This window comes from Phyllobates terribilis, unplaced genomic scaffold (genome assembly GCF_046119375.1).
Source record: "Phyllobates terribilis strain yellow unplaced genomic scaffold, ASM4611937v1 Scaffold_1__5_contigs__length_1240528914, whole genome shotgun sequence".
NCBI classification, from domain to species: Eukaryota; Metazoa; Chordata; class Amphibia; order Anura; family Dendrobatidae; genus Phyllobates; species Phyllobates terribilis.
Genome location: NW_027362761.1, coordinates 1,199,959,616 through 1,199,969,175, shown reverse-complemented (window position 1 = coordinate 1,199,969,175; position 9,560 = coordinate 1,199,959,616).

Below are 9,560 nucleotides of genomic sequence, written 5' to 3'. Positions count from 1 at the left end.
ACGCTCTGATTAATGGCATCAACTATTCGCCACTAGATCCCATAGGGAAGGTGGGCAACTGTTGCCCGATGGGTGGGCGTTGTGGTAGAGCTCTGTGAAAATCTGCCAATTGAATTGTTATAAAGCGTTAGCAGCAGCTTTAGACCCCTCAGCATAGTGGCTAGCGCGGACCCATACATTGTGTTTTAGGCACAGGACGATGATGCCATTTTATTAATGCAGTGCGCTAGGCTGGTGTTTTTTGCTATGAAGCGTATATTTTTGTAAGCCAGGAGCGCGCCCCATATTTCTATTGCTACCACTATTGGGAGGAAAAATTATTTTCAGGGCTAGATGCAGCTAAAAATTATTTTTAATTTAAAAGCTCGTGGAGCTTGGTATAGATGGCCTAATACAATGAGTCCCACACACTGCTAGAAGGCCAAATATTTTTTCAGAGCTAGATGCAGCTAAAAATTATTTTTAATTTGCAACCTGATGGAGGTTAGTATAGATGGACTAATAGAACAAGTCCCACACACTGCTAGAAGGCCAAATATTTTTTCAGAGGTAGATGCAGAAAAAAATTATATTCAGTTTGCAACCTGATGGAGGTCAGTATAGATGGACTAATAGAACAAGTCCCACACACTGCTAGAAGCCCAAATATTTTTTCAGAGGTAGACGCAGACAAAAAATTATTTTGAATTTGCAACCTGATGGAGGACAGTATAGATGGACTAATAGAACAAGTCCCACACACTGCTAGAAGGCCAAATATTTTTTCAGAGCTAGATGCAGAAAAATATTATATTCAATTTGCAACCTGATGGAGGTCAGTATAGATGGACTAATAGAGAAAGTCCCACACACTGCTAGAAGGCCAAATATTTTTTCAGAGCTAGATGCAGAAAAAAATTATATTCAATTTGCAACCTGATGGAGGTCAGTATAGATGGACTAATAGAACAAGTCTCACACACTGGTAGAAGCCCAAATATTTTTTCAAAGGTAGATGCAGAAAAAAATTATATTCAGTTTGCAACCTGATGGAGGTCAGTATAGATGGACTAATAGAACAAGTCCCACACACTGCTAGAAGGCCAAATATTTTTTCAGAGCTAGATGCAGAAAAATATTATATTCAATTTGCAACCTGATGGAGGTCAGTATAGATGGACTAATAGAACAAGTCCCATACACAGCTAGAAGCCCAAATATTTTTTCAGAGGTAGATGCAGAAAAAAATTATATTCAGTTTGCAACCTGATGGAGGTCAGTATAGATGGACTAATAGAACAAGTCCCACACACTGCTAGAAGCCCAAATATTTTTTCAGAGCTAGATGCAGATAAAAATTATTTTTAATTTGCAACCTGATGGAGGTCAGTATAGATGGACTAATAGAACAAGTCCCACACACAGCTAGAAGCTCAAATATTTTTTCAGAGGTAGATGCAGAAAAAAATTATATTCAGTTTGCAACCTGATGGAGGTCAGTATAGATGGACTAATAGAACAAGTCCCACACACAGCTAGAAGCCCAAATATTTTTTCAGAGGTAGATGTAGAAAAAAATTATATTCAGTTTGCAACCTGATGGAGGTCAGAATAGATGGACTAATAGAACAAGTCCCACACACTGCTAGAAGGCCAAATATTTTTTCAGAGCTAGATGCAGATAAAAATTATTTTTAATTTGCAACCTGATGGAGGTCAGTATAGATGGACTAATAGAACAAGTCACACACACTGCTAATGTCAGGGTAAGAAAGAATATATATTTTTCCACTTTTATACTTTTATACGCTTTGCTTATGTACTAACCACCATTTTGTGTCTTATAACAATAAGCTTTCCTTGCTACGTGTTACTTAGATCGAAATTTATGCTAAGATGGCGCCGCTATCAGCCAGCACCTGTTTCAGAGTAATGAAACCGAATCATCAACTGACGGTTGTCTGCCCAGAGACTGAGTTAAGGAGACGTGGACCAATCAGGAGTGTCCGGATACTAGACATTTATGGCTTACCCCGCCCCGAGCAATCCATTTATGGCTTACCCCGCCCCGAACAACCCCTTTCCCCTCCTCATTATGTAGTGTATTTAAGTTTGTGCATGCGGAAATAAAAGAAGAACATTGCTGAGATCGTGGCTTGCCAGTAGCCTTCTGAGCATGCTCTGAGTTTGAACCAGCTTGTTGTCTGACTCATTCTTTGAATGGTTGACCCATGCTCATAGCCTTAATTTGGAGTGACTGGAGGACGAGTGGAATGTCGCTACGACCCCAACAAATGGGGCTCAACGTGGAGCGTGGCTAGCGGTACGCCGCCCTCCCGGACCCATATTGTTGACTTCCCTGGTGGTGACCGCGGCGGCTGAATTTGAGGCCTGATCAACCTCCATCGAACACGGTAAGTCGAGATATATTTTATATGTTTCACTTGCCTGTGTGTCAGCCGCAGCGGTTCCTGTGGGGTTGTCAGTTTGGATCTGGGTGGGTGACCGGTCGAGTGGTGAGACCTCAGGTGTCCCGCGCCACGTCCTGAACCAGCAACTGTGAGACCGAGTGACGTCGCATGCCTACGCGTGCTCGTGTGCACACCACCTCCTCCTCCCCCGGTCACTGTACTTTTCTTAGCTAGTTGCCTCCCGTGACTGATAGTCGATTCCAAGCCATCCCTAAATTGAAGTGTAAGGGAGAATGAATCTGTGACGAATTGAGGAGTGCTCTTCGTCTACCACAGAGACTGCTGTAAAGTCAAGGTTAGGGAAGGGGATAGATTGAGGTGTCTCTCTATCTCACCAGTGTATTGAGGTGTGCTCTACACTGACGGGTGGCGACCTGTAGTCAGGGTGCCATGGTGAGTCGAACTGTAAAGTCGCCATTCAAGGTTAGGTAAGGGGATAGATTGAGGTGTCTCTCTGTCTCACCAGTGTATTGAGGTGTGCTCTACACTGACCGGTGGTGACCTGTGGACTGCACCAGTGATCTGAGTCGCGACAGATCATTGCATTCTATAAGAAAATGTTGCGTATGTTCAAATCTGAAAGATCTCACAAGTTGCCGGATGGTGCAGTGGGAGTCATCCAGCTAGTAGAGTCACGGGAAGGCAAGAAGGCTGTTAAGAATGTTAGGAATCTGTATTAAATGATAAGACTACCCAGTACGGGCAGGCTTCAGCCTTCAGTGTGAAAGAATGCGTTATACAAAATAAGGGGAAGTTGAGTGATGTAGGACTCCTGCACCAGACTCAGGCACATCTTAGAGTAGCAAATGATTTAAAGGTTGAGGGCTGGAAAGAAGTAGATGGTGCAGGGGGAACAGAGAATGCCGAGCCTTTGTTCGGATACATGAAAGCTGTAGAATGTGATTTGTTATGTGACCCTAAATTGGCCGTAACCCCGTTGATGCCTGTCACTACACCGAGCCCTCAGCCACCACCCTATAATGGCGCCGACGCCAAATCATCGGAAGGATGGACGTGTCGTATGTGCGGAGAGCAAAACCCGCCCTGGGTGAAGTTCTGCTGTGTCTGTGGGGCGGGCCGCCCATGGCACGATGCCCAGCCTGTCTCCAAGAACAATCCCACTCCCACTCCAACTCCTCCCTCCAACGGCCATCTTACTACACCTTTCCCTGCCCCCAAGAACAATCCCACCCCCACTCCAACTCCTCCCTCCAACGGCCATCTTACTACACCTTTTACTTGTTGTGGGAGGCCCGGGAAACCCCAATCCGGCCTATATCCATTACTAGATCCGTCCGGTGCTTATTACCAGCCGCCAGCACGGGTGGAAAATCCCGCAGTCCCAGAGCACCCATCTGAAACTAATGTGATACCCTCTGCTCCAGTCCACGATGCTGAGGCGCTCCCTCTGTTCCCCATGGGGGTCGCCCATAACTCTGGGGATATCCTCCTCAACTCCCCAGAATTTCAGGCCAGACTGCTCTCGCTCCGCCAACATACTGTTACTCAAGACGATACGGAGCCAGATGAGGGATGGGCTCAAGATACTCCAGCGCCCCTCCCTTTACCCCATACGTCTCCTATGGCATCCTCCACCCCACATTCATTACCCATACTCCGGCCCTTGCTCCAAGCAACTGCTGAAAGAGCACCACCCCCCAGCCCCTCAGAAGTCTGGGACCCCTGCCGCTCCCGGAACCTAGTAGACCCATCAGGACGCCCCGTCACTCTGTCAATAGGCTATGGTGACATCCTTACACATCGGGTGGGGGCCATAGTCAACCCTGCAAACACCCGTATGAGCCATGCTGGAGGATTGGCTCGTAAAATTGCCCTTGCTGCTGGTTCCACTCTGGAATGCCAGGCTCACTTAGCCGAAAACGGAGAGCTTTCAAAAGGCCAGACCTTAGTCACCCGTGCGGGTAGACTGCCCGCTGATGTCATCATACATGCAGTGGGTCCTATTTATGACCCCCAGAACCCCGAAGAGTCACGTTCCACTCTCGCATCTACCATCCGTTCAGTACTCCTCCATGCAGGAAAATTAAGTCATCAGGATATGCCCAGACGCACTTTAGCGATACCACTTATATCTTCTGGAATTTTCGGCTACCCAATCGGGCCGTGCATGGAGGAACACATACTAGCCCTCAAGGAAGGCATGGAGACCCTCCCCCATGGATTGGACTCAATACGCATTGTATATGTCCGTAGTCCAGCAGTTCATGCTGCTATGCCTTTGGCCCTTAAGCTACTAGTGGCAACCTCCTCCCCGACACCGATACCTAATGCGGTTCTGTTGCCTGAAGAATCCTCCCTAGCGGCCACCCCAGACACCACCAAGGAACACGCGACGCTGCCCGGTCCTCAACAAGTTCCTGGACCTTTAGGGATGATCAAATATCAACCCTTTACCCCAGTACAAGTAGACACTCTGGTCTCAAAGCTTCCTGATCCCGATAAATCTCCCATGCAGTATGCTAGACGCTTGGACACAACCAGAGCCATTTATGGTGCAACCTGGGCTGATTTGGCAGGTATCACATCTGTGAAGGCCAAGGAATATTTCTTGCCTACTATCGAAAAGGCCATGGATTCCACAAAAGCAGGTTAGTACGTATGAATCCGGCCTAGAATACATGAAACAGTTAAAAGCCTGGGCTCAGGATCGCTTGTCAGATCAAGCTGGGTCTGTACAAGATGTTCAACAAGACCCTGATGAATCTGTGGAAAGATATGCTGCAAGACTCAGCATGCATTTTGAGGATCTCGGATACACTCCTCACGTCAAGACGCAGGCCGCCCTGTTGGTTCAGGCCCTAGTAGATGGCCTACAAGACGCTCTCAGAGATGAGGTTCTGAGGGTACGCCCCGAGATTCGTTCTTCTTCTTTTAACGACGCGGTGGACATTGTCAAAGCTTTCCAAAAAGCCATGCTAAAAATGGGAAAGGATACTAAGCCAAAGAAGAAAGCCGCTCCTGCCATGGTATATCAAGCTCAAGAAAGCTACCCACCCCCTGGCAACCAACATGGAATCAAGTGGGTAATAGTTAAAGGCACAGGTGATGATACTCCTCCCACATATAGAAAACAAGACAGAAGAAATGACAGGGGGCCACCTAGAGACAAGAGACAATCTCGTGATTCTGAAGGACGCATGCTGTGTTGGGAATGTGGTAGCCCTAATCACATTCTCAGAGACTGTCCAACCCGCAGACAATACCATGACCGCTCGTTTCATGACGGTCCACGCAACCATGGACCTTCCCGTGAACCATCTCACTCACGCCAATGACGGCCCGTTCAACCAGTGTCCACTTTCCCGGCTACGCACCCCACGGCCGCCTGTGGGACTGTCACTTTACAGGTGGACCATCAACCATTGAAGTTCCTGGTGGACACTGGGGCGGCCACATCTGTCATTTCTTCCACACAGCTCCCTCCCTCGGTATCCCTATCACCGGATACCCTCACCTGTGTTGGGGTGGAAGGCCAACATATTTCCTCTCCACTCACAGTCCCTGTGTCTGCAGGACCATTCACTGGAGTACCCACAAGATTCTTGGTCTCAGAAACTTGCCCCGTTAATTTGTTGGGAGCCGATCTCTTAGAGCGGATGAAGGCAACTATTACCTTCGGAAACCATGGTATGGAGCTTCTTCTGCGAGATCCTCATTCCGAACAAGGGACTGAAGACCGCTGCGTTCTCAAAGCCTTCCCTCTCATGATGATGACCATACAACCTCACACTCTTCTTGATACCTCACAGTTCCCTCACTCTCTGTGGTCCAGTGGGCCAGAGGACGTTGGCCTCCTGCAGGTTCCCCCGGTCCAAGTACACCTCAAGCCTGGTCACAGGTACCCACGGTTGCCACAATACCCCCTCAAGGCGGCACAAGAACAAAGCTTGGGTACCCAAATCGCTTCCTTCCTGGAGTCAGGAGTCCTTGTCAGATGTGTATCTCCATGCAATATACCCCTCTTTCCTGTAAAAAAAGAAAACCGCTCCGGGAGAGCCTCCAAGATACCGGTTGGTTCAGGATCTCAGAGCCGTCAATGCAGCTACCATTTTAGAAACTCCAGTGGTACCCAACCCAAACACCCTCTTGTCTCAGGTGCCTCCAACGGCCACCTTGTTTACGGTGTTAGATCTGGCCAACGCCTTCTTCAGTATACCCTTGCATGAAGATTCATGGTTTCTTTTTGCCTTTACCTTTCAAGGAGCACAGCTTACATGGACCAGGACTCCACAAGGAGCCCAGAACTCTCCTAACCAATTCATTCATTCTATGAAGTCTATTCTGGAGCCATGGGTTCAAGAGAACCCTCAGGTCACTCTTCTACAATATGTGGATGATCTTTTACTCTGCGGCACTGAAGAAAATTTGCCAGAGATGTCAGCATCCCTTCTCTGGTTTCTTCACTCAGCTAACTGTAAAGTCTCGAAAGGCAAAGTCCAATGGTGTCTGCCCAAGGTCATTTTCCTCGGACATTGTATATCACAAGGTGCTAGACATCTGACTGAAGAAAGAAAACAAGCCATCATGGATATCACCTTCCCAACCACCTACTCCGCTATGCAGACTTTCCTTGGCCTCATCACTTACTGCAGGCAATGGATCCCGGATGCCTCAAAGCTTATGCAACCCCTATATGACTGTCTTAAGGACGAAGGCTCTGTCTGGTTTCATGCTGAAGATTCACGTATCTCTCACCAACGCAGACTATGTTTTGACCGCATTAAACAGGCTGTTGTCTCTGCCCCGGCCTTGGGCTTACCAGACTATACTCAGCCATTTCACCTCTTTGTCTCTGAATCGGAAGGTCATGCCTCTGGAGTTCTAGCACAACGCTATTATCATAAGTATCGGCCTTTAGGCTACTACTCAGCCCGCCTGGACCCTGTCGCCCGAACTGCCCCCACGTGCCTTAAGGCGGTCCACGCTGCTCACATCCTCCTTGACAAGTCAGCTGATATCGTCCTTGGACATGATCTAGTTATACAGGCTGGCCATGATCTCTCGGCTGTTCTGCAACAAACATCTCCGAAACATCTAACCAACCAAAGACACCTGCGGCTGCAGTGTTCCCTATTGTTGCCCTCCAATATAACATTTACCAGATGTCTGACTATCAACCCTGCCACTTTGCTTCCACCTTCTAGGGGGGAAGATGAACAGGGTGAAGGTCCATTGGTGGAACCTCATGATTCTCATGATTGTATAAAAATTTTGCAGGAAGAGACTTCTGCTCCAGAGAATATGGTGGCACATCCGCTCGCACACCCTGCCTTGCACCTATGGAATGATGGATCCCGTTTCGCAGACCCTCAAGGGAAGTTCCACACGGGATATGCTGTCACAACAGACCTAAAAGTCCTCAAGGCTGAAGCTCTACCACCATACATGTCTGCACAAGAAGCTGAACTTGCAGCTCTCACAGAAGCCTGCCACCTGGCAGCTGGAACAACGGCAAACATATATACCGATTCTAGGTATGGACATGGAATTTGCAATGATTTTGGACTCTTGTGGAAGTCTAGAGGATTCATCACAGCTGCAGGTACACCAGTGAAACATGCCTCATTGATTAAGGCCCTAATGAAGGCCCTGGAACTACCCATTCAGGTTGCTGTTATCAAGGTCAAGGCTCATGGAAGACTAGATTCCAGGGAAGCCAGGGGCAACCACCTAGCTGACCAAGCAGCCAAGACTGCGGCAGTGGAGAATGTGTCATCAAAGTGGCAGGAAAAGGAAGAAGAGATGGGGGAGACCCTGCAAACCGTAGCTGTGGCGCTCACTAGAGCAAGAGCCAAAGAACAGCCGGCGGAAGACCATACAAGTCCAGCGGAGACACGAGTGGAATCCAGGGGGGTCAGGATGCCTGAAGAAAAATTGTGTGAAGAACAAAGGAAGACCCCCACTGAAGAAGTCAAGCAATGGAAAGCGGCGGGAGCCGTGCTGGCCGGTCGCAAAGATTTAAAGGTCGACTCAACTCTTTATCAAGTGGACGGAAAACCTTGCTTGCCCAGGCGCATGTACTCAGCCGTGGCAGCATGGGCTCACGGGCCTACACACAGAGGAAAGAATCAAGCCTTGGCATGTATCAAGAAACTGTACTTTGCACCCGGAATCTCTTCCACTGTGACTGCATACTCAAAATTCTGCTCTGTCTGCGCTACCTGCAACCCAACGTGTACGGCACGGGTCCCTATCCAACACCTGGCTAAACCAGACTACCCTTGGCAGAGAATACAAGTCGACCATATCCAAATGCCTAAAGCAGGAAAATATGAGTACGTTTTGGTAGCCGTGGATATGTTCTCAGCCTGGCCCGAGGCCTACCCGGTTGTCAACATGACTGCTAAAGTCACAGCCAAGAAACTGATCACTGAAATTGCCTGCAGATTTGGAGTTCCCCAAGTCATAGAATCGGATCAAGGACCAGCTTTCACAGCAAATATCTACAAAGAACTTTGAAACATGTTGGGAACAGATTTGGGCCTCCACACTCCATACCATCCTGCCAGTTCAGGCAAAGTGGAAAGGATGAATTCCACACTCAAGACCCAGCTCTTGAAAATGACCCAAGATCATCCCCTCCCCTGGCCCGACCTACTCCCTATAGTATTGTATCATATCAGACACACCCCACAAGCTAAACATGGGCTAATTCCCTATGAAATTTTGTTTGGGACCCCACCTAAAATAGGAGAAATTAGGCCCCAAGAGTTGTCTGAAACACATGATAGAGTAGTAAAATTTGTGATTGCTCTGTCTAAAGAATTGACTAACACCCGCTCTACAGTATCTGCTTCTCTCCCAGAATCCACAGGTGATGCGGTACATGATTTCACCCCAGGCGACCTGGTGTACGTAAAGAAGTTTGTCCGGAAAGACTGTCTCCAACCCAGATTTGAGGGCCCCTACACTGTGATCCTGACTACTCCTACAGCTCTGAAGCTTGAGGGCAAGAGCACCTGGATTCACGCCTCCCACTGCAAGAGAGACAAAACGAGCCTATAAAAGATGACTACCTTCTTCTATATCCTTTCCATATGCTTACTGTCTGTCCCAGGGTGGACAGCTACCACATTTTGGGTAGATACT